At 49.7% G+C, this 25,654-nt stretch overlaps 1 protein-coding gene across 1 annotated transcript in view; it reads right to left on the minus strand.

Annotated features, from left to right (window-relative positions):
• Positions 1–25,654, minus strand: part of IL11RA (interleukin 11 receptor subunit alpha) — a 115,039-nt gene that overhangs the window by 88,562 nt on the left and 823 nt on the right. The gene's annotated exons all lie outside the window — the stretch shown is intronic.

Consider the following 25,654-nt stretch of genomic DNA (forward strand, 5'->3'; position numbering starts at 1 on the left):
CAAGCCATGCGCCACGCCCACAGAACCTGTAGTAAAAAAAATTAGATTTCCCTGGTTCGAATGCATCGTGCTGGGCCTCTCCCTCCTCTCAGGGAAGTGGGGGGGGCGGAGAAGGAAGGGGACCCTGGTGCAGATGGGAGAAAGGGGGCCAGGCGCATGTTTCCCTTCTGCCCTGACGCTGCACTCTGGCTGCCTGTGCAGAATAGATTGAGCCATAAATCTACCAAGTGGGTTGGATGCTCAGCTGTAGCAATCTAATCAAGGTTACCCCCGAGGAGGAAAACAGGAAAGCATTAAAATTGCAAGTAGATAAGTTAAAAAAAATGATACAAGTTGAATTATTATTAGAAATAAAATGTAACAGAGAAAATTATTTGTACGAAAATACAAAGTTGGGATTGCTGAAATGCCACCCCGGGAACCCATCAGAGGAAGCATATAAACAAGGGCAACATTGGGGAGGAGGAAGGAGGAGGAGGAGGAGGAGGAGGAGGGAAAGGAAGAAAGGGTAAAAGGAGTAAGGGAGGGGTAAACAGGAGGAGAAGAGAGCAGGAGGGAGGGAAGAAAAGGGAAGAAGGAAGGAGGAAGGAGAGGAGGAAAGAAGAAGGCAGAGAAGGGAGGGAGAGAAGAGAGAAGGATCAAGGTCGTTGCAAAATAAGATGGATCCATGGGGTGCCAAGGAAGTGACCCAAACGGCATTCTATATATTTGTAAGGAAATAACAATAATGATTAATGATGAATAGATAAATGTTAATAGTAATTATAAGACTATATATATTTCTGAATGAATTTGAAAGAGAGAAAAAAAACTTTTAAATAAAATAAAAGTTACCCCCTGGCTTGAGCCTGGCTTGACTCGAAATTCAGCAGCTGCCAAGGCTCAGCCGGCCAGCTGAAGTCAAACGGTTGTCCGGTCTCTTCTTCGAAAACCTCCAGGGATGGAGCACCCACACCTTCTGGAGGCAAGCAGTTCCACTGGTGAATTGTCCTCACGGTCAGGAAATTCCTCCTTAGTTCTCCGTCGCTTCTCTCTCCTGGATTAGTCTCCCTCCGTTGCTTCTTGTCCCACCCTCAGGGGCTCTGGAGAAGAGGTGGGCCTCTCTCTTCTGTGGCAGCCCCTGAGATAGTGGAAGACGATCATGCCAACCCCCCCCCCCCCCCAGTCCTTCCCTTCACTGGACTAGACACGCCTAGTTCCCTTCACCCTTCATCAGGCGGCCTGGACGCCAGTCCCTGAATCCGAGATCCAAATGTCAGGCAAGCCAGCTGGGGAACCCCTCCCCCCCCCCCCCCCCCGCAAAAAAGCCTAGTTGCCTTTTGGAAAAAGCACCTTTGGGACATCCATGACCTGTAGGATTGGGAATCTCCAGCGACTGCATCCACTTTTAAATAAAATAAAAGAGCCAAGGTGGCGCAGTGGTTAAATGCAGCACTGCAGGCTACTGCTAGATCAGCAGGTCAGCGGTTCAAATCTCACCGGCTCAGGGTTGACTCAGCCTTCCATCCTTCCGAGGTGGGTAAAATGAGGACCCAGATTGTTGGGGGCAATATGCTGACTCTCTGTAAACCGCTTAGAGAGGCCTGAAAGGCCTATGAAGCGGTATATAAGTCTACTGCTATTGCTATTGCTATTGCTTTTGGTCACCAGGATATAAAAGAACATTTTGAGATTCTGGACAAATAGCAATAGCAATAGCAGTTAGACTTATCTACCGCTTCATAGGGCTTTCAGCCCTCTCTAAGCGGTTTACAGAGTCAGCATATCGCCCTCACAGTCTGGGTCCTCATTTCACCCAGATAGATAGATAGATGATAGATGATAGATAGATAGATAGATAGATAGATAGATAGATAGATAGATATAGAGAGAGGGAGAGATAGATATAGCGGGAGGGAGGGAGAGATAGATATAGGTAGAATGATAGATAGATAGATAGATAGATAGATAGATAGATAGATAGATAGATAGAGATAGATAGATATAGAGAGAGGGAGAGATAGATATAGCGGGAGGGAGGGAGAGATAGATATAGGTAGAATGATAGATAGATAGATAGATAGATAGAGATAGAATAGATAGATAGATAGATAGATAGATAGATAGATAGATAGATAGATAGATAGATAGCAATAGCAGTTAGACTTATATACCGCTTCATAGGGCTTTCAGCCCTCTCTAAGCGGTTTACAGAGTCAGCATATCGCCCCCACAGTCTGGGTCCTCATTTTACCCACCTCGGAAGGATGGAAGGCTGAGTCAACCTTGAGCCGGTGAGATTTGAACCGCCGAACTGCAGCTTAGCAGTCAGCTGAAGTGGCCTGCAGTGCTGCACTCTAACCACTGCACCACCTCGGCTCCTTCAAAGTGCAGAGAAGAGCAACTAGGATGATTAAAGGCTCCAACATCGGAAGAACGATTGCAGGAATTGGGTTTGGCTGCTCTAGAGAAAAGAAGGACCGGGGGGGGGGGCATGACAGCAGCCTTCCAGTGTTTGAGGGGCTGCCCCACAGGGGAAAGGGGTCGACCTATTTACCCAAACACCTGAAGGCAGGACAAGAAGCAACGGAGGGAAACTAATCAAGGAGAGAAGCAACCTCGAAGTAAGGAAAAAAATTCCTGCTAGTGAGGACAATTAACCAGTGAAAACTTTTGCCACCAGAAGTTGTGGGTGGAGGATTTTAAGACGAGGCTGGACAGCCATTTGTCTCAAATGACGTGGGGTCTCCCGCCTGAGCAGAGGGCTGGACTAGAAGACCTCCAAGGCCCCTTCCTTCCAGCTCTATTCTGATGGATTGACATTCTCCTAACCTAGTGCCCCCCATTCAGCCTTGTTCCTTGCCCGCCCAGAAAGGCTTCCAGAAAAGGAGTCTGGCTTTGCAATCTTCACACGCCAAGCAAAAATCTCCCTGCTGAAGGTCTGGCACCCCCTCCCTTGCAGGGGCCCCCTTCGCCTTGCCCTAAGCTTCTCTGCAACCTGAGCAGCCAAGCCCTGCCTCCTGGCTCTGTGCCCACCCTTGCCAAGGCGGCAGGAGGCTGCCTCGCCATCCAATGCAAGCAAGCAAAGCAAAGCCAACCCACCCCCTCCCCCAATCTTGGTATGCACAGGGACTCCTGCCAGCACAGTGGGCACAGAGCCTCGGCTGCAGCTGCTTGTCCTGCTTGCTCCCTTCCAACAACGGGCATAAGAGAGGAGGAGAAGTTCCTTCGCTGCCCATCACATTTGCAAATGTTTCCTGGGTCAACTCAGCATTACTGGGGGGGTCTCCCAGGGCGACAAAAAGGCGCAAGGCAGCCGGGAGTGCACACTTCTCACACTGACTACAGTGACAGGTGCCCCCCCCTCCCGTGATTTTTTTTTTTAAACCTTTATTGAAAATTTGGAACATTACAATACAAATACATCTTTAAACATAGTTTTGTATAAGTTGCAATCCTTTTTGACAGTACCAACATAACCATTTGTTATTCAAATACATTTTTATACATTCCTAATTATTCCTATTATCGATACATCTATGTTTCTAACCTCTACATTTCACGTTCCTGTTATTCCTCCATTGACGCCAGTTTTCCCAAACTCTATAATATTCTGAGCCTTCCTTGTCCCTCAACTCCAAGGTGAGTTTTTCCATCTCTGCGCAATCTAGAATCTTTTGGATTATCAGACAGTCTGTCGGTATCCACTTTCCCAGCATTGTCCTATTCTCGCTGCTGTAATTATGTGCAAGATTAAATATTTCCTCCAGCGATTTTCAATGCCCAGGAAATCCAGTTCACAAGCACCAAGAAGATACCCCTATAACCGTCTGGCTTGGCCCAGGAACCCCACAGGACAGACACAGACTTCAACGGATAGTTAGGACTGCAGAAAGACGAGCCAAACTGGGCTGCCTTCCGCTCAGAACCTGTAACATGCATGAACCAGAAAGGGGGCTGCAAAAATATCTGGAGACCCCTCCCATCCTGGACATCAATTGTGTCAACTCCTCCCCTCGGGATGCAGCTACAGGGCATTGCACACCCCCCAAAAATTAGGCACAAATCCCTCAAGCCTTCACGCTGCTTGCAAACTAATTCCCACAGCTCTGTCTTACACCTAAGGATATTTACCCATTTAGTAGGCCTGTATAGCTATTTATCCTTCTCATCTTTCTCATCTTTCCTACTCCCTTCTCCTATTGGTATCTATGATTTATCTTAGTTGTTGTGTCTTATGATTAATGATTGTAACTATGATCTATGACCTATCACTTTGTTGTGGTATGTACATTGAAAGCTTCTGTCTTGGAGACAAATTCCTTGTTTGTTCAATCACTCTCGGCCAATAAAGAATTCTACTCTACTCTGCTCTGTTCTGCTCCACTCCACACACCCCACTCCTCTTCTACTCCTCATTCCATTCTTCTCTTCTCTCTTTTCTCTTCCTTTCCGAGGTGGTGCAGTGGTTAGGGTGCAGTACTGCAGGCCACTTCAGCTGACTGTTATCTGCAGTTCGGCGGTTCAAATCTCACCGGCTCAAGGTTGACTCAGCCTTCCATCCTTCCGAGGTGGGTGAAATGAGGACCCGGATTGTTGTTGGGGGCAATATGCTGACTCTGTAAACCGCTTAGAGAGGGCTGAAAGCCCTATGAAGCGGTATATAAGTCTAACTGCTATTGCTATTGCTATTTCCATTCTATTCTTTCTAATTCTGTTGTTCTGTTCTGCTCTGTTCTATCCTATCCTATCCTATCCTGCATTCTGTTCTGTTCCGTTCCATTCCAAAAATGGTTATGAGCAATGGGGTCTGGAACAAGGCAGCTTCTGAATCCAGAGCTTGTGCCCTGTTCTGCCTAGACCTTCCTGCAGCTCCCAGTTGGAGAGTGGGGTCATCAGAGGCAACTTTGTGGGCCCATCAGCCAAGCTGTGTCTTTGCAGTAGAATTGGAAGGGGGCTCCCCTTTCTCTTGGTGGCAGAAGCCTCCCAGGGTTGAGCAATGGGGAAAGCATGCAATGGTTGATTTATTTCTATCCCACCTTCATTACTTTCCCCAATAACGGAAGGCGAGAAACATACTTCCTCCTATTTCCCCTGCCTTTCATACCTAAGGTGGGACTAGAACTCCCTGCCTCTCCATCATTGGCCCAAAGCCACCCAGTCAGATCTCAAGATTAAGGCAGGACAAGAACTCCCCGTCTCCTGGTGATCAGCTGAAACCACCCAGCTGCCTTTCATGCCTAAGGCCGGACTAGAACTCCCTGTCGCCTGGTGATTGGCCCAAAGTCACCCAGTCAGATTTCAAGATTAGGGTGGAGCTAGAACTCACAGTCTCGCACCTTCTACCCTGGTGCCTTAACCAGTAGGCCAAACTGCCTCTCATAACTGAAGGTGGGGAACATCTCCTCTTATTTCCCCCATGGGCTGAGAGAGAGAGAGAGAGTTACTGGCCCAAGGTCACCCAGCTGGCTTTCATGCCTAAGGAGGGACTAGAACTCACCGTCTCCTGGTGATCAGGACAACGTCATCCAGCTGGCTTTTGTGCCTAGAGTGGGTCTAGAACTCCCCGTCTCCTGGCGAATGGTCCAAAGTCACCCGGCCGTCCTTCCTGCCTAAGGCGGGACTAGAACTCCCCGTCTCCCACTTTCTAGCTTTAGCCACTAGACCCAATCACCGAAAGCCCACGCCTTGAGCAATCAGGAGTGACCGAGGCAGCCCTGGGCCAGAGCAGGAGGGCCCCGTCCAGCGAGGAGGAAGCAGAGCGTAAGGAAGGAAGGAAGGATGAGTCACTTGCGCCTTGGAGGCTCCGTCTAGGAGTCGGTGGAAGAGCAGAGGACAAATACTTTCCTAATCCAGGGTGAAGATCTGGGTGAGCACAAAGCCTTCCTCAAAGTTTCCGGCTTGGAGGAGGGAGGGGGGTCTGCGTTTGCTCTCCCAAGGCAGCCCGGCTTAGCTGGATTATGCAGGAAGCCTGGCAAATGGGCAGGGGGAGGCAGTGGGGAGACACCCCCCCAGGACAGGCTGCTCCCAAGGTGGGAGGCAGCCCTCTGCAGCCCAGAAGAGGCCTGTGGACCCCCAAGGCTTACACCAGTGGTTCCCAAACTTGGCAACTTTAAGACTTGTGGACTTCAACTCCCAGAATTCTCCAGCCAGCTGGGAGTTGAAGTCCACAAGTCTTAAAGTTGCCAAGTTTGGGAACCACTGGCTTAGACTGGTGTGTGTGTGTGTGTGTGTGCGTGTGTGTGTGTGTGTGAAGGCTCTGCAGCCCCAGCCAACCGGGATTGGCTGCCTTTGGAGAGGAAGCGGCTGAGGCTGCAGTCACACAACCTGCCCTCGGGAGGGCGCTGTTGGAACCTTGGAATCCGGTTATAAGTACCCCCCCGAGGGAGGTCTGCCGGAACTCCCAACAGTGCCCAGTCATAAGCCGAGGACTATTGGTGAGAAAGACATTGGAAGAGCTAGATCTGTTCTCTTCGGAGTTCTTTTGGTTAGGTTTTTATCCTTTTAATGCTGGGACGCTGGAGTTGTTTGCTATGAAATGCAAAATAAAATAAAAATAAAAATGCTAGTGATGCTCTTAAGTGTCCCACTCGGGGCTTCTCATCCCTTGCTCCCCTCCAGTGTCACACTCACACACAACTAAGCTTCCCAGCCCTCCCCCCGCTTCTGCCCCATCTGCTCCCCCCAGGGGTAAATACAGGAGGTTGACCCCCAGCATCGTCCCCCCCCCCACCAGAAAGGGTGCTGGGTGGAAGCCTCCCCTCCCCACCAACTCAGTGTGGGAGGACAGAGAAGCAGAGTGCCGGTGGGTGGGGGGAGAAGGGGGGGCATCCAGGCTGCCGCTTGGCATCTGCGCGTTTCCTACAGAAGCTGCTCCTCCGATATCTTCCCTGTAAAACTTTTACGAGGAGCTTTGATGCGCCGAGAAGGAAGAGAATGAAAAAGTCTGCTTCCTTATGGATAATCAGGCCGTCTGGCTCTTTTCTCTTCTCTTTTCTTTCTTTCTTTTCTTTCTTCCTTCATTTCTCCCTTTCTTCTTCCTTTATTTCTGCCTCCCTCCCGTCATCTTCCTTTCTTCTTTTCTTTCTCTTTTTCTCTCTTTCATTCTTTTCTTTCTTTTTTTCCTCCCTCCCCCCCTGCCTTCCCTTTCTTATTTCCTTCCTCTCCTCTTTCCCTCCCTCCCTCCCTGAAGGCTGGAGGGGGTCTCAGGGGGCCCCAGGGGCCCCTCCCCACCCTGATTCCCTGTGGGGACCTTCCACAGACCCTCCACTTCTACAGGAAGCAACGCAGGCAGGAACCACACTGGCCGTTTCTCCCAGCCCTCTGCAGCAGCTCCCTTGTGCAAAGAAGAGAGCGATTTGCCACCCTGTCAGAAGGTTTTTTCAACACGCTCAACAGAACAGGCGGCTTTTAACAGGCGTGGAGAGTCCAGTCCCTGCCATGGAAGCCTGGGAAAGCCAAGTGGAGACACTCGAAGGGTCTTACAGGCGTCCAGAGCTGCAGAAAAGGGGAGGGGGAGAGGAGAGTCTATCTAATGGAAGGATCTGCAAATATTTGCCAGGCCCCTGGCATTCTTCTGTGAAGGAATGAGGGCTTTTGCATCAACAGCACCACTCACGGAAGGGGATAAAAGCTGACAGGAGAGGATCCGTGCAAGAAAAACCAGGGACCCCTGCAGGGGGAGAAGGCAGCACTACCAGGCAACTCCAGGAGAACACTGTTAATCCCAGAGATTAACCCACAGCACCTTTTCAACCTCTCTGGGCAGCCCAGCCAGCCTTGCCTCGGTGCCAGTCGGGCCAGGAGCCGCCAGCAGGGCACTTGGGGAGGGGGCGCATGGGAAGGTAGCCGCTGTACAAAGGGCACTGCAGATAAACCGCTCTCTCTGCCTCCCTCTTATCTGAGATCAACCTCTGGGATTTCCCTGCAACGTTTTTGTGCTTCCCAAAGGCGGCTCCTCCGGTTCCTGGCAGCTGAGTAAACAGCACGGAACAACAGAGTGGGAAGGGACCTTGGAGGTCTTCTAGTCCTGCCCCCTACTTGAGCAGGAGGTCCTGCGTCATTTCAGACAAACAGTTGTCTAGTTTCTTCTTAAAACCCTCCAGTGATGGAGCACCCACAACTTCTGGTGGCAAGTTGTTCCACTGGTTAATTGTTCTCACTATTGTTGCTCTTCTTTTCACTCTTTCCAGAATCTCAACATCTTTTTTTTTACATCATGGCGACCAAAACTGAATGCAACATTTCAAGTGTGATCCTAACTAGGCATTATATGGTGGTATTAACACTTCATGTGACCTTGGAAATTCCTCCTTAGTTCTAAGTTGCTTCTCTCCTTGATGAGTTCCCACCCGTTGCTTCTCCTCTCTGCCTTTGGGGGCTTTGGAGAAGAGCTTGACCCCCTTCCTCCTCTCTGTGGCAGCCCCTCCAATATCGGAAGGCTGCTCTCCTGTCACCCTCGGTCCTTCTCTTAGTTAAACTAGCCATGCCCGGCTCCTGCAACCGTTCTTCCTATGTTTTATCCGCCTGTCCTCTAATCATTTTTGTTGCTCTTCTCTGCACGTTTCCCAAAGTCTCAACATCTTTTTATAACGTGGTACCAAAGCTGGGTGGCCCTACAAGGTTGTTGTTTCAGGGATTAACTCGACAGGAGGCAGCGTAAAGCGTTTTAAGAGGCCACCTCTTAAAAAGGCATTTGGACAAAAAGTCTCAAATCCTGCTACAGTCACCTCTCCGCATCACCCTGACCCGTGCAGGGTGCGAATGTCCTTCGGAAGTTGGCCACAAAGAGGCCCTGTGTCACATCCCCACACCAAACAAGGACATAAGCCTTGGCGGGTCTCATCCGGAGCCCCGTCTGATGGCGGTGCAGATAAGGGCAAAGAGGAAGGTCGGGGAAATGAGGTTTAGGAGGAAGAGGTGATGCCGATTACTTATCCACCCAGTGCGGTCACAAAGCAGGCGCTGTCGGGAAGGCAGGAATCCTTGTGCTGGCACCGCAATCCATAAAACAACGCGAACTACCCGTAAATCCATAAAACAAGCAAAAGTCCCCCTTTCCAATAATCCGCAGCATCCCCCGGCCTCATTCGACACGCAGCAGAGTGCTGGATTTTGGGAAACCTGGCAAGGTGAGAAAGACAATCAGAAAGAGGGGCTCTGCCTGGGGAATGGCAGAGAAGAGGAGGCGTAGCCTGCAGCTGCATAAACGGCTGGAGGAAGAGCTGGGAAGAGGCCCTCCGTGGCTTCTCAGCCTCTCAAGCAGAGAGCGGGAGATTTGTGCTTTCAGGCTTGCAAAACCAGCCAGGAAAAAAAAACCACCAAAATGAGCTTATTACAATTAACAGAGGGATAGAATCAAGATCAAGGGAGGTACTGATACCGCTCCATAAAGCCTTGGTAAGGCCACACCTGGAGTCTTGCACCCAGTTTTGGTCACCACACCATAAAAAAGATGTGGGTTCAAATCTCACCGGCTCAGGGTTGACTCAGCCTCCCATCCTTCCGAGGTGGGTGAAATGAGGACCCGGATTGTTGTTGGGGGCGATATGCTGACTCTGTAAACCTCTTAGAGAGGGCTGAAAGCCCTATGAAGCGGTATATAAGTCTAACTGCTATTGCTATTGTGTGTGTAGTGGAAGTGTTGGGGTGAAGAGAGAGGGAGAGAGGGAGAGGGAGAGAAAGAGAGAGAAAGTCACAGGAAGGCTGAAAGAAAGAAGAAAAGGAAGGGAGGGAGGAGGGATGGAGGAAATGAGAAGGGAATGAGAAAGGAATAAGAGGAAGGGAGGAAGAGAGCCGAGGTGGCGCAGTGGTTAAATGCAGCACTGCAGGCCACTTCAGCTGACTGCTAGTTCAGCAGTTCAGCGGTTCAAATCTCACCGGCTCAGGGTTGACTCAGCCTTCCATCCTTCCAAGGTGGGTGAAATGAGGATCCGGATTGTTGTTGGGGGCAATATGCTGACTCTGTAAACCGCTTAGAGAGGGCTGGAAGCCCCATGAAGCGGTATATGTCTAACTGCTATTGCTATTGCTAGCCAGGAAGATGTGGGGACCAGAGGCTCAAACATCCGATGAATGGCTGCAGGAACTGGGCCTGGCTGGTCTAGGGAAGAGAAGGACCAGGGGGGACAGGAGAGCAGCCTTCCAATACTTGAGGGGCTTCCACAGAGGGGAAGGGAGGGATCAAGCTATTCTCCAAAGCACCTTTGAAGGCCAGAGAAGGAAGAATGGATGGAAACTGATCCAAAGAGGGAGGCAACCTGGAATTAAGGAGAAATTTTCTGACAGGGAGAACAATCAATTCGTTGTCAAATTGCCTTCAGACGTTGTGGGAGCTTCATCCCTGGAAGGGTTTCAAGAAGAGACTGGGCTGCCATTTGAGAGAGCAAACCCCATTGCCCCAGCACTGATTACGTTACCTAGTTGGGTTATGCAACGTCTGCGAGTAAACAAACGGAGCTCAGAGAGCACCAAGGACGCCCCAGTTGTCCTCCTCTTCCTCCTCCCTTCTAGCGCTGATGATGTTACCTAACTGGGTCAGGAAATGTCCGCAAGACGACCATCAAGTTCAGAGAGGACCAAGGACCCCGTGGTCCCCCCTGCAATTACTGACCCAGAGCCCACATACAGGGGAGTCCAGGTGTCACAGAAAAGGCTCCTTATCTAAGAGGGTCACCACCACCCCCCAATCCGGAGCAGCTCCCCATGCCTGTGGTCAGCCGCACTCCAGTCCTCTTAGGAGAAAAACCTGCCCGTGCAGGAAGGAATCCAGCCTGTTGGAACTGCATAGTAAACAGTCTCAGCTTTCCTGACAGCGAGCGGCTTCTCCCCAGCCTTTGTTTAAAGTCTGGATGGTGCCCCAACCACAGAACCTCTGCAATCAAGGCTTGAGATAATGACAGGGTCTGCTCCGGCACACGCTCAGCTCGAAACACACGGAGGAGCCTTACAGGAACGGGGGACGTCTCACCTAATGGAGAGGAGGACCAGGGTGGGGAGGGGGACAGGAGAGCAGTCTTCCCGTATTTGAGGGGCTGCCCCAGCCGTCCTCCAAGGCACGAAGCCTCCCCTCCCCTCACATTCAAAAGAGGTAGAGGAGAATATTTGCCCGGAAGGAGAAGAGGAGGGACATCTTCTTAAAGGCAGAAAGCAGACCCAGCCCTCCCGCTAGAGGGAATTTGGAATTTGCTTTATTTGTATGCCGCCCTTTTCCCTGAGGGGACTCAGGGCGGCTCACAATTCAAGGGAGGGGGATAAACAAACAAATTACAGAACAAAAAAACATACACTATTAAAAAACACAACAATCATACCATTCGGAGTGGGGCTGCAAGTGTTTAGCCCCAAGCTTGCCGGAACAGCCAGGTTTTAAGGGCTGTGCGGAAGGCCTGGAGGGTGGTGAGGGTACGAATCTCCACGGGGAGTTCGTTCCAGAGGGTCGGAGCAACCACAGAGAAGGCCCTCCTCCTGGGTAGTAGCCAGTCGACACTGGCGGCTGATGGAATTCGGAGGAGGCCTAGTCTGTGGGATCTTATTGGTCTAGTGGAGGTAATTGGCAGCAGGCGGTCTCTCAAGTATCCAGATCCAATACCATGAAGGGCTTTGTAGAAACAGCCTCCAGCAGAAGCAGGGAGAGGCTACATCCGGGATGGCGAACCTGTGGCACGCCTGCCAGAAGGGGCATGCAGAGCTGCAGAGCCCCCCTTCTGGGGACGCAAATCATCGCCCGTTCCCCTCTGGGTCGCAGCGCACTGGCCAGCTGGTTTTCGCACGCATGGGAGCCCCGGAAACCAGAGGAGAAGCTGCCCGGTGCGCATGTTCTTCCCGTTTCCAGCACACGCATTCGCACCAGCCAGCTGGTCTTTGCTTGCGCATGTGTGTCAGAAACCGGAAGAGTAGCCGCACGGCATGCACATGCGCACCAGGCAGCTGCTCTTCCTGTTTCCGGCACGCAAGCACGCTCCCGTTTCGCCACTCAGTGCTGAAAAGGTTTGCCAACCCTAGACTTTAGGAAGGAAGGAAGGCTGGGCCATTCTATTCAGAAGGAAAGGGCAGCCAGAAACTCCAAATAAGCAACCCAATAGGCAAGGAGCCAAAACTGACAAGATTAGCCCAGAGCAACACCTAGGATTCACATTTCCCTTTTTGCCAGTAGAGCCAGCCGTGACCCCTACGTGACCTCATAGGAATCTGGCAACAGCCATTAAAATATTGAAGGATCTTTTCCTGCACAGAAACAGGCATCTCAATCACAAAACCCGACAGCAACGTATGGATTTAAAACCTGAACTGTTCGTGTTGGGTATCGTGCCGGAAAAATATATAGTAAAGACAACATACATTTGATTATTGGTGTAATAATTGTAGCTAGAATTGTATTTGCACAACACTGGAAAGGTGACGAGATCCCCACAGATGAAAAGGTGATTAAGAAAATATTAGAATGTGCAGAAACGAATGGATTAACACTTTGCAATTAAAGGAAAGGAAGAATCTGATTACTGTAATATATGGGAGTTATTTTATCAATGGTTAGAAGTTAAATATGAAAATAAGGTATTATAAAGTTAAACAAGTTAAGAAAATAAATGTTACAATAAACACAGTGTTTCCCAAACTTGGCAACTTGAAGATGTCCGGACTTCAACTCCCAGAATTCCCCAGCCAGCATTCGCTGGCTGGGGAATTCTGGGAGTTGAAGTCCGGACATCTTCAAGTTGCCAAGTTTGGGGGAATTCTGGGAGTTGAAGTCCGGACATCTTCAAGTTGCCAAGTTTGGGAAACACTGTAATAACACATACGTTACGCTTTAAGTATCCGTATTAAAATAAGAATAGATATAAATAATGAATATGGTGATAAGCTTTAACTGTCATGGCACAAAAAATTGTACCCAGATGACCCACTATTTAATGAATGATGGAATGTTTGTATTAAAAGGGGAAAAAAATTACACGTACAGACACACCAAAAGGAATCTGGCAACAGCCATTAAAACATTAAAGAACACATCCTTGCACAGGAACAGGCATCTCAATCCCAAAGCCCCAAGGGATGTATAAAAGCCCACTTTAACTCAGCCCCCCCAGAAACATGTTGCTGTCCCTGAAGTCCCTGTGGCTTTCCCTGTGGCCTTCTTTCCTCCAGCTGCCTCCATTTTATCCCCAGCGTCTTTCTCCCGGCTTGGAACTGGAACCGATTTTTCTTCCCACACACCAAAAAGCAGAACAAGAAACAATGGATGGAAACTAATCAAGGAGAGAAGCAACCTAGGAATTTCCCGATGGTGGGAACAATTAATCAGTGGAACAGTTCGCCACCAGAAGGTGTGGGAGACTGGACAGCCATTTATTTGAAATGGAATAGGGTCTCCTGCTTCAGCAGGGGGGGGGTTGGACTAGAAGACCTCCGAGGTCCCTTCAAACTGTCATTCTGTGTTCTTCCCTTTTCCTTTGCTGTCTGTTTTAATATATTAGCAGTAAAATACCTGTGTGGATCCATCAAGGGGACTCCCCATAAATCTGTATGCCCCCCCAGAACACAGATAGAAGGGACGGCCCTGGGGAGGGGGAAGGAGAACTGGAGGGGGGGGTGTCATTTTGGAAGATGGTCACTTGGCTTCCTCCTGCTCAGCTGGGAGTACTCGAGAGGCAGCACAGGATGGACTTTGTAATACTTGAAGCATGGTTTTCGTAGTGCTGTTGCGCTGGCTAACTAACAGGAGTTTCCTTGTATTCTAGATTTGCCTTTGTCAAATGTTTTGCTAACCGTTTCCCAAAACCTTCAAGAAAAGCGTCTCTTTCAGGAAACCGGGAGGGGCAGGAGAGCATTCGACAGATGAAAGTTTAGTTTTCAGCTCTTCTCAAACCTCCCGGAAATAAAGGGGATTCTCCAAGCCCAACCTTGGGAAGCCCTGAGAACGCCCGAAGTTTTTCCTTTGCAAACCTCTCTTTGGCTTTGACTCAGAATACGAGGCTTCGCTCCCATCTCTTTGGAGGCTCTCGAGATGCCACTGGACAGAGGACAGTTTCTGAGTCCACTTTTGCTTTGAGGTTCTTTCTGGTAAAAGCAAACGCAGCCCATTTCCCCAGGCTCCCCTTTTTCATAAGGAGACCCCCAACTTCATCCAAGTACCCCCATCGGTTGCTTTTAAATGCTCTTCCGACTCGGGGGGCTTATTGGGAAAGTTAAGATGAGGCAGAACGGAGGGCCAGATTTGGCCATCGCGCTTCAGAAGGTGCAAAATGCTGGGAACTGGAATGGATCCTGTTGTCCCCCATCCCCACCCCACCACCACCACCCCTCCAGATGATGGCATCCCAGACTGAGGGGCCCTGGGTGCCCTCTGAGTTTGGTTCCTTTTCTTGCATTTCATTTCCCAAAGTAGGCAACATCACCGGTGCTGCGATGATGTTACATAATTTTGGTAATGAAACATCTGCAAGAAAACAACCGAGCTCAGAGAGCAACAAGGACTCCATGGCTGCCGCCTCCTCCTCCTCCTCCTCCTCCTCCTCCTCCTCCTCCTCCTCCTCTCCGTAAACCCCCTTCTCTTCTAGCACTGATAACGTCTCCTAGTTTGTGTCAAGAAACGTCTGCCAGAAAACCAGCCAAGCTCAGAGAGCACCAAGGACCCCACAGTCCTCCTCCTCCTCTTTCTCCTCCTCCTTCTCCATCACCTCCTCTCCCTAAATCCCCTCCCTTCTAGCACTGATGGTGTTACCTAGCTGGGTCATGAAACATCTTCAAGAAATCTACCAAGCTCAGAGAGCACCAAGGACTCCACAGTCCGTCTCTCCTCCTCCTCCTCCTCCTCCTCCTCCTCCTCCTCTCCACAAACATCACTCCCTTCTAGCACTGATGGCGTTACCTAGCTGGGTCATGAAACATCTTCAAGAAATCTACCAAGCTCAGAGACCACCAAGGAGCCCTCACGTCAACCCCCAGCTACAAGCATTCTTCATTCTTTAAAATTCTCCATTGATCGCAGACCAAGGACAGCTGGGCGTTCCCTTTCCTGGATGTGTGCAATTGGAGCCCCCCCTCGCCCACCCTCGGGCCCGTTGTGGGTCAGCGGGTGCTGGCATAAACTACCCTCCTGCCCTGGGAAGCCTTTCCTAGCATCCATCCGCCGTACGCCTGCCCGTCACTCCCAGGCACCGTTCCACGCCGGGTCTCTCTGGGACGGTGCCGGAAAGGACTTGGCCCCCTTCCGGCTGAGCCTCCTTCAAGCCTTTTGCCCAGGGATCAAGTTTCCCCAAAGCTGCCTTCCCTGCAGGCTAAATATACCCATCCCTTTGCCTCTTCCCAGCACCTTCAGGATGGGATCTAGCAGAGGAGGCAGTCCTTGACTTCCGGCCACAATCGAGCCCAACGTTTCTATTTCCAAGCAATACGGTTGCTAAGTGAGTTTTGCCTCGTTTTACGACCTTTCTTGCCACGGTTGTTAAGTGAATCCCCTGCAGTTGTTAAGTTAGTTACATGGTTGCTAAATGAATCCGGCTTCCCCCTTGACTTTGCTTGGCAGAAGGTCGCAAAAGGGAGACACTGCAGCTGTCATAAATATGAATCAGTCGCCAAGTGTCCAAATTTTCATCATGCATCCTTGGGGGGGGGAGAAGGGGGGGGCTGCTGCTGTGGTTTCCACACCTGGGCTCTTGCTTAGTGTCGAAGCCGATAAGTCCCCGGACACAATGTGATACAGAATTGTACTTTTATTTTGGAACCAAGGTAGACGAAACCCCGGTTTGAAAAGCCAAGATTAGGATCTTACAGCCGTTTTTATAGTCCAAGGGATGGTCGCCTTCAACCCTTTGCCCTTCCCCTAATAATGCATGCATAACAGATAATATTGACTGGTTATTTGGATTTCAGCACCCCCCAAACCCTTACCATGCTCAACAGCTCAATGGCACATCACCTGTCTTACACCCCAGGTCAGGGATGTCTTGCACATGTGCCAGCTCTGTGGGTTTGGGTGTTGCAACTTTGAACAGAACATGCTAGGGAGGTGCATAAACATGGGTGAAGTGGAACAGAAGGAAGAAGCTGAAGAAAAGAAAATCTGCATACTTCCAGTAACTAAAGCTGAGCTTTTGTAACATCTAAATAAAATTTCTGCATAGGTTATTGATATAATGCAATGCATTTTGCATGCTATCTGCATACATACATTTCCAGAACTTTCCATATGTCTGGACCCCGTAGCCTTTGTAAAAAGAATCTATAAATAATCATGATAGCTAACAAGACTTTTCTTATATGGTCTATACAAGTTTATAGGCTATTATCAATTCATTGCAGCATTTATTTATTTCATTTATTCAATTGATGAACGGGTTATAACTTGAGGACTAGAGGTAGATGCAACAGACAAAGTGAGGCCTAAATAACCCTTTCCAGGAAGCAATGCCAAGGCTGCAGCCCAAAGTGGCCTTTTCCTTCTCGCAGCCCCTCCCTTGCTCCCTTGGCCAGCAACTCCGGCCTTTGGGGGGTAAGGAGGGGATGACCTTGAGAAGAGGAGGAACAGCTGCTAGGAAAACGCCTGCTTGGCTCAGAAAGTGAGGAGGGGGCCTCTCCCGAGCCTCTAAGTTATTGGGAGATGTCAGATTATCAAGATTCCATTAAAGGTAGTCCTTGATTTACAACAGTCCTTTCAGTGAGCGTTCAAAGTTACAACGGCACTGAAAAAGGTGACTCATATGACCGTTTTACACACTTGTGACTGTTGCAGCATCCCAGGATCACAGAATCCCCTTTTGCAGCCATCTGACAAAGTCAACGGGCAAGCCAGATTCACTTAACGACCATGTTATTAACGTGACAACTGGAGTGATTCACTTAACAACTTAACAATGTCAAGAAAGGTTGCAAAATGGGGCAAAATTCACGTAACAACTTAGCAAGAGAGTCGTTGTTGACTTTTTGGTTCAATATGTTTTGTAAGTCAAGGATTACCTGTCATTACTACATCCTGAAACAATAGTTCCATTTGTTTGTTTTTTGTGTGCAACCCATTTCAAAGAGCTGATAAACTACAAGGTCTTTTTCTTGAGAGCATAACTGAGCTGGGGATACGAAGCCAATATTGCGGCGGATTTTGCAAGATGCAGATTGGAATGCGAAGGATTGCGATTTGCAAAATGCAAACGTTTCATCAATTTTTCCAACAGAGATTGCTTCGAGTTTACTTTCTGACTTCTAAAATCTTTGCAAACATCCCCTGAATTTTAAATTTAGAAAGAGCCGAGGTGGCGCAGTGGTTAAATGCAGCACTGCAGGCTACTTCAGCTGACTGCTAGTTCTGCAGTTCGGCGGTTCAAATCTCACCGGCTCAGGGTTGACTCGGCCTTCCATCCTTCCGAGGTGGGTGAAATGAGGACCCGGATTGTTGTTGGGGGCGATATGCTGACTCTGTAAACCGCTTAGAGAGGGCTGAAAGCCCTATGAAGTGGTATATAAGTCTAACTGCTAGTGCTATTGCTATTGCTAAAATGCGAAATTCACCCTCGTCACTGCTGCCTTAGTCTAAAATCATCCATCAAAACCTTGAAGACAGAAGAACTGGTCTCTGCGGGAGCACTTAAGGAGAAGCCCCTCTTCAGCACACAAGGAGAACAATCTGCAGCCCCCACCCCCTTTCACTGGTCCTGCCCTCCAGACCCCCATCCAACCCTGTTGTTAAACAGCACGAGGGGCAGGGTAGGGGGGGGCAGCATGAGCCTTGAAGAAAGATTGCACCCGGATAAACGGGAGGTGCAGCCGAGGCCATAAACGCCCCCTGCTCTCTTGTGTGGAATTTCACAGACATCTCAGCAGTTTTTAAATCTGAGAATGCCTCATTTTATGCAGAATGGTCCCCGCCTGCAGAAAGCAAGTGGTGGAGAAAGTCTTACTGGTTTTGGATTCTGCAGGCTTCCCCAATGCCTCAGAGGGGAAGACTTCCACTGGAGGGAAGACTTGGAAACAAGGAAGAATTTGTCGTATTGTTTGCTTAAATGAAATGGTCTTTTTTTTAAAAAGAAAGGCAAGCTGTCTTAGGGGGCAGAAGGACAGGCAGTCCTCAACTTATGACCACAACTGGGCCCAAAATTTATGTCACTGAGAAATTTGTTAAGTGGGTTTTGCCCCATTTTACGGCTTTGGTTGCCACGTTTGTTAAGTGAGCCACTGCAGCTGTTAAATTAGTCACACGGTTGTTAAGTGAATCTGGTTTCTGCATGGACTTGGCTTGTCAGAAGGTCACAAAAGGGGATCGGGTGACCCCAGGACACTGTGACCGTCATAAATATGAGTCAGCTGTGAAGCATCCGAATGTAAAATATGTGACCAAGGGGGTGCTTCAATGGTCATAAGTCTGAAAAACGCTCATGAGTCAATGTTTTTCAGGGCCATTATAGCTTGGCATGGTCCCTAACTGAAGTGTTGTAATTCAAGGACTTACACTGTTTGATAGATAAATAAATAAATGAAATTATTGCAAAGAAAGGCTGGTATTTCAGAATAGGTGACATACAAAAGCCATTTCTCTGGACTTATTAGCACAAATATAGATAGTCCTCTGTTCTGTGCCCCCTTCTCCGCTCGTTAACAAACGGTAAGCAGACAAACTTAAAAGGAACTTTCTTTATCAGTTCTCGGCTCAGACTGGCTTCGAGCCCCAAAATCACATAAATACAGTCTCTGACCAGATGACGGAATGAAAAACAAATCTTTCTTACGGCAACACAAGTTGAACAAAACGAAAGCAAAACACTTCTCCCAAAGTCTCTTAAGAATCAGGGTTACAGGAAACACAAAGCACTTCTCCAAGTGTATCTTACATAAACGACGATTGATGATCCATCAATGTTGAACGAACCAAGGAACATTGACTCCTGCAACTAGGGCGTGGCACCATCCGTCCTTTTATCCCCCAAAAGACCCACTAACCAGCCCCAGCTGCATTGTGAAACTTGCATCCCGAAAAGACTCACAGAAGACTGCTGCTGAGTCACAACAGTCCTCCCCTTACGACCACAAGTGAGGCCAAAAATTTCTGTTGCTAAGCAAGACCGTTGTTAAGTGGCTTTTATCCTAGTTTACGACCTTTCTTGCCGCAGTTGTTAAGCGAATCCCCGCAGTGGTTAAGTCAGCAACACAATTGTTAAGTGAATGTGGCTTCCCCATGGACTTTGCGTCTCAGACAATCAGAAAAGGGATCCCAGGTCGTTGCAACCGTCATAAATAGGATTTGGTTGCTGAGCGTCCGAATTTTGTTCACTTGACCACAGGGAGGCCGCATGGAAAACGGCCAGGAGTCAACGGTCAGCACTGAAGCCTCCGAATGAAGGAGCCATACAGCGAGGGGGTTGGAGACTCTACACCAGTGTTTCTCAAGCTTGGCGACTTTAAGTCCTGTGGACCTCAACTCCCAGAATCCCCCAGCCAGCGAGAGCTGGCTGGGGGATTCTGGGAGTTGAAGTCCACAGGACTTAAAGTTGCCAAGGTTGAGAAACATTGCCCTACACCATTTCTGACGGAGGCCAGTCCAGTCTCTTCTTGAAAGCCTCCAGGGATGGAGCTCCCACAACTTCCGAAGGGAACCTCTCTTCCATGGGTTGATTGCTGGTCTCACTGTCAGGAAATCCCTCCTTATTTCTACGTTGAATCTCTCCTTGGATCCATTTCCATCTGTTATTCCTTGTCTGGCCTTCGGGGGCTTTGGAAAATAGCTCGACCCCCCCCCCCACTTCTCCCTGTGGCAGCCCCTCCAATATATTTGTTTGAAAGGTCTCCTGCTTGAGCAGAGAGTTGGACTAGAAGACCTCCGGGGGTCCCTTCCAACTCTGTTCTTCTGTTAACCAGGGGAATAGCTCGCCTTCAGAAGTTGTGGGTGCTCTTATCACTGGAGGGTTTTTAAGACACCCCCCCCACTTGTCCGAAATGGAGTAGGGTCTCCTGCTCAAGAAGGGGGGGTTGGGCTAGATCAGTGTTTTTCAACCACTGTGCCGTGGCACACTAGTGTGCCGTGACATAGTGTAAGGTGTGCCGTGGGGAAAACACTTTATATATAGTCAATATAGGCACAGAGTTATTTTTTTTTAACATTTTCTAATGGTGGTGTGCCTCGTGATTTTTTTCATGAAAAAAGTGTGCCTTTGCACAAAAAAGGTTGAAAAACACTGGGCTAGATGACCACCAAGATCCCTTTCAACCCGGTTCCAAATGAGAATGAAGGACCAGAGTCAACCAGCTGGAATTTATGCCCAAAATTAGACTTGTTAGCTCGTTTTTAATGATGTGCTTCAACTGATTGAGATAAGCGGCTACAAAAATCAGTCAGGCTGGACTAGAAGACCTCCAAGGTCCCATCCCACTCTGTCCCTCTGCATTCTGTAAGCGTTTGCCATGCCATTGGCAGCTCTGCCAGGCTAAGGATTCCAAAGGCACATTCTGCAACCTGTCCCGTCTCCCCAGCCGTTGCAATGTCCTTCTCCCCACACGCCTGCACCTGCAGCCCCCAAGAGGCCTCCCCTTGATGCACCCCCCCGCCTTCCAGGGGGGTCCCCCTGCAGCCGTCCGTCCCCCCCCCCCCCCCCCCGCCAGGGAACAGTACTCCAGCCGGCCTCGTCCCCTCGCTTAAAGGACACTCCTGCAGAGGACAGCCAGCCGACAGATGGGCCGTAAATCACGGGGGTGAGGTAGGTGGAGGGGAGGGGGAGGCTTCCGATAAGGCCGTGGGGCACCAGAGGGGCCGCTCCCAAAAGGACTCAGGTTCCGCAGTGGGGGAGGGGGTGTTGATGGAAGCTGAGTCACCCTCCCTGGCTGCTTCATTCACGCTTTGATTCATTCATGCTTCAACGAGGAGCCCCAAATGGCCCCTCCCTCCCTCAGCTGCTCTTTGGTGGGGGTGGGGGATGGTTCGTGCACCCCCTGCAAACCCCCCTCCCAGATTTTCTCCTGGCTAGGAAAGGCAGCCCCCCTCTTCTAAGAAAGGGGGCTCTACTGCCCAAAAGACCCCACCTCTCTCCACTGGCCAGTCTCCACCCAGACTTGGCTGGCCCCCTCCCCATGATTCTGGTAGTGGCCCCAAATATCACCACACAGCCCCCTTCCCTCCTGCCCTGCAGCCCCCCACCCTCCTAAGGGCCCCCAGGCTCCATGTCTGCACCCCCAAAGAGGAAGGCGAGCCAAATTTACTATACAGGATAAAAGGGTGAATTGAATTTACAAAACAACAGAGTTGGAAGGGACCTCGAAGGTCTTCTAGTCCAACCCCCTGCTCAAGCAGGAGACCGGAATAGAATACTTTTATTTGGCAACTTGTCTCGGGTGCAGAGCAACAGAATTATAGCAATAGTAGTAGTTAGACTTATATACCGCTTCATAGGGCTTTCAGCCCTCTCTAAGCGGTTTACAGAGTCAGCATATATCGCCCCCGCAGTCTGGGTCCTCATTTCACCCACCTCGGAAGGATGGAAGGCTGAGTCAACCTTGAGCTGGTGAGATTTGAACCGCTGAACTGCAGTTAACAGTGAGCTGAAATGGCCTGCAGTACTGCACCCTAACCACTGTGCCACCTCGGATGGATGGATAGATAGATAGATAGATAGATAGATGATAGATAGATAGATAGATAGATAGATAGATAGATAGATAGATAGAGCAATAGCAATAGCAGTTAGACTTATATACCGCTTCATAGGGCTTTCAGCCCTCTCTAAGCGGTTTACAGAGTCAGCATATTGCCCCCAACAACAATCCGGGTCCTCATTTCACCCACCTCGGAAGGATGGAAGGCTGAGTCAACCTTGAGCCGGTGAGATTTGAACCGCTGAACTGCAGATAACAGTCAGCTGAAGTGGCCTGCAGTACTGCACTCTTAACCACTGCGCCACCTCGGCTCTTATAATTATGATAATCAACGTCGCAATAATATGGGCACAGCGATTGAAGGGCCCCAGGGAATGGCCCCCCGAGGCCCTCAGGGTATAATTCATTGACTACAACTCCCATCATCCCTGCAGAGAGCCACCTCTGAAAAGGCGGATTTGCAGGAGGCGTTCAATGCTCTAATCTCCACATGTGCACATTGCAAACTTTAAACCAGCCGGAATTTGCTGGCCAGACTCCAGGCCAGAGACCCAAACTCCCTGCCCGCTTCTGCAAAAACCCACCCCATAGGCTGAATGGCATCCTGTGTGTGTGTGTGTGTGTGTGTGTGTGTGTGTGTGTGTGTGTTTGTGTGTGAAGACTAATGTGGGGCAAGAGAAACAGCTGGCGAAAAGCACAAGGTGTGACAGCACAGAAGTTGGCCTGGCAACACGTTGAATGATTTAAGACTTTCCTGAATATTCACAAAAGAGCCGCCCCGCGCAGGAGGTTTCGTTCCCTTCCTCTCCGCTTGAGCCCCCCCCCCCAAAGGGGCAGAGTGGGGGTCCAGCTCTCTTCCACAAAGCAGCAACAATTCTTTATTTGAGTCATCAAATTTATTTGGCCGCCAAGCTCACCGCGCAACAAGTCGGGGCAGTGTACAAAATTTTGGGGTTTAAAAAATAAAGCTCTAAATCAGTGCTTCCCAACCTTGGCGACTTTAAGTCCTGTGGACTTCAACTCCCAGAATCCCCCAGCCAGCGCAGCTGCGCTGGCTGGGGGATTCTGGGAGTTGAAGTCCACAGGACTTAAAGTCGCCAAGGTTGAGAAACACTGCTCTTAATCGATAAAAGTACCGCAAAAAAATATAAATAAATGCAAAATGCAATCGCTAAAACAGGGGTCTCCAACCTTAGCAACTTTAAGACTGGTGGACTTCAACTCCCATAATTCCTCAGCCAGCTGTTGTTACTAATTTAACGATGGCAGTGGTTCACTTAACGACGGCGGCAAGAAAAGTCATAAAACGGGGAAAGGCCCACTTAAGAAATTTCTCATTTAACAACATACGTGTTGGGCTCAATTGTGGTCGTAACTCGAGGACCACCTGCAGAAACCTCTCACCTGCCTTCTTCCTGCCTGCTCTGAATGCTTCCTGGATACTTGCCAGGATTTGCAGGAGGGAATAACGGCACACCTGAGTTTGCTAATGTTCAGGGGTGTCTTTACACTCATAGTCCCAGAGTTCAGGGTGCGAGGGACACCGAAATCCCCCCCCCACCCCCGGTTTGCATCCCTTTAAGGACCACACCTGGCTCTTGCAACACGACATAGGCAGTCCTCGGCTTATGACCACAGTTGAAGCCCAAAAGGTCTGTTGTTAAGCGAGACAGTTGTGAGTTTTGCCCCATGTTCTTGCCGTTCTTGCCACGGTTACTAAGTGAATCTCTGCAGGTGTTAAGTTAGTGACACTGTTGTTAAGTGAATCTGGTTTCCCCATGGCTTTTAGCAATAGCAATAGCAGTTAGACTTATATACCGCTTCATAGGGCTTTCAGCCCTCTCTAAGCGGTTTACAGAGTGTCAGCATATCGCCCCCAACAACAATCCGGGTCCTCATTTCACCCACCTCGGAAGGATGGAAGGCTGAGTCAACCTTGAGCCGGTGAGATTAGAACCGCTGAACTGCAGATAACAGTCAGCTGAAGTGGCCTGCAGTGCTGCACTCTAACCACTGCGCCACCTCGGCTATTTTGCCTGTTAGGTCGCAAAAGGGGAACATGTAACCCGGGATCACTGCAGCTGTCGTAAATGTGAGTCAGTTGTCCTGCATCTGAAGGTAAATCCCGTGACCATTAGGGATGCTGCGGTGGTTGTAAGTGTGAAAAATGGTCATAAGTCACTACACTTTAATACTTGTGGACTTCAACTCCCAGAATCCCCAGCCAGCTGGGGATTCTGGGAGTTGAAGTCCAGAAGTCTTCAAGTGACCCCCTGCTCAAGAGAGCGTTCTTGAACTCAGCACTGGGCATTCCTGACTGGTCATAGTGCCCCCCCCCCACAACACACATATTAAAGACCCTTTAATGGGGCAGAAGAAGGCCCAAATCCCCACGCCCCCAAGTGCACATGGCATCAGTGGCTGCCCAAAGTCCCGGGGACAGGACTGGCCGGGCACCAGACAAGCTGGCAAGGCCTTTGCCTTGGGCACTTGGTGAATCACAGGATTCTTTGCAAAACGCCTGCCAGAGGCGGGCATCCTCGAGGCACACCCATGCCAGGGGTGAAAGGACGCCTTGTGCAGAATGTGGGCTCAACAAGCCTCTCCTTGACCTGCAGCTTCCCATCCTTCGTGGGGCGTCTGCGGCCCACTAACAAGATCTCCAGCACGCACATCAAAACAAGCCCATAAAATTGTACCCAGTAAAAGGAGAAACCGTCAACAACCAATTCACCAACCCACCCGTGGATCCAACTCACAGAAGAGATGACTCTTCCTGCTTCGCAGCAGCCGCCACGGGACGGATCCGGTCTCAGGACGGCTGTTCCGACAGGCGCATTTCCCAGGTGTTGCCAGAACTACATCCTTGACTTACAACTACCCATTTAGTGACCTTTCAGAATCACAGATTTGGAAGGCACCCTGGAGGTCATTTAGTCCAACCCCCTGCTCAAGCAAGAGACTCAACACCCATGATGGCAAACCTATGGCACGCAGAGCCCTCTCCGTGGGCATGCACGGCATCACCTGCTGCTCTTCTGGTTTCCGGCATGCACATGCGCACCAGCAAGCTGGTCTTCACGCACGCCAGAGCACCGGAAATCCAAAGACCAGCTGGCGAGGTGCGCATGTGCGTGCCGGAAATCCAAAGACCAGCTAACCGGCACACTCATGCGCACCTGGCACTCTGGTGCACCTGCGCATTCTGGTTTTGGCTCTCGGTGCCAAAAAGGCTCACCATCACTGCCCTGCGCCATTTCTGACCCGAGGGCAGCCCTGCCTCTTCTTGAAAGCTCCCACAACTTCAGAAGGCAACTTCTGTCCGTTTCAAAATCTAAAAAGCCATGAAAAAAGTGATTTATGACCAATTTTCACACCTACGAGCCCCTGGAGCACGCGATCTCGTTTTGCAAACTTCTGAAAAGGGAAATCCAGGGGGAATCCATATTCACTTAACAACTGTGTTACTAAGTGAACAGAAACGCATTGATTCATTTAAGGGTCAAGAACGGTTGTTAAAATGGGACAAAACTCACTTCACAATTGTCTCATTTATCAGTGGAATTTTGAGCCAAGCTGCAGCCGAGGATACCTGTAATCAGCTGGGCGTGGAGCTCGGTTGACAGATCTGGTTGAGGGGGGTGGGGGGTGGCAGCAAACATCAGAGAGAAGTGCCCCCCTCCCAATCTGCCTGCCCCGGGCTCAGATTTAGGCCAGGGAGTTTGCAACTTCCTTTAGCAGCTAAGCAATTTGTCCCTGAAGTCACTCATTCCATGAGATATTACAGAATAACAGAGTTGGAAGGGACCTTGGAGGTCTTCTAGTCCCACCCACTGTTCAAGCAGGAGACCTTCTACCATTCTGGACAAATTGCTGTGTATACAAGTGTGTATATAAGTGTGTTTGTGTCCAACCTTTCAGACCTCAGGGACCACTAAATTCATAATTTTAAATCCCGCGGGTCTCTAATATGGATTTTTTTTAAAAAAAGATAACTAGTATTTAGTGCAATATAAAAAAATGCAAATAATTTTTCTGCGGAGCACCAAAATTTTCTCGCGGACCACCAGTTAGTGACTGCTGCTACAGAAGCCCACCGTGC

This window comes from Thamnophis elegans, chromosome 3 (assembly GCF_009769535.1).
Source record: "Thamnophis elegans isolate rThaEle1 chromosome 3, rThaEle1.pri, whole genome shotgun sequence".
NCBI classification, from domain to species: domain Eukaryota; kingdom Metazoa; phylum Chordata; class Lepidosauria; order Squamata; family Colubridae; genus Thamnophis; species Thamnophis elegans.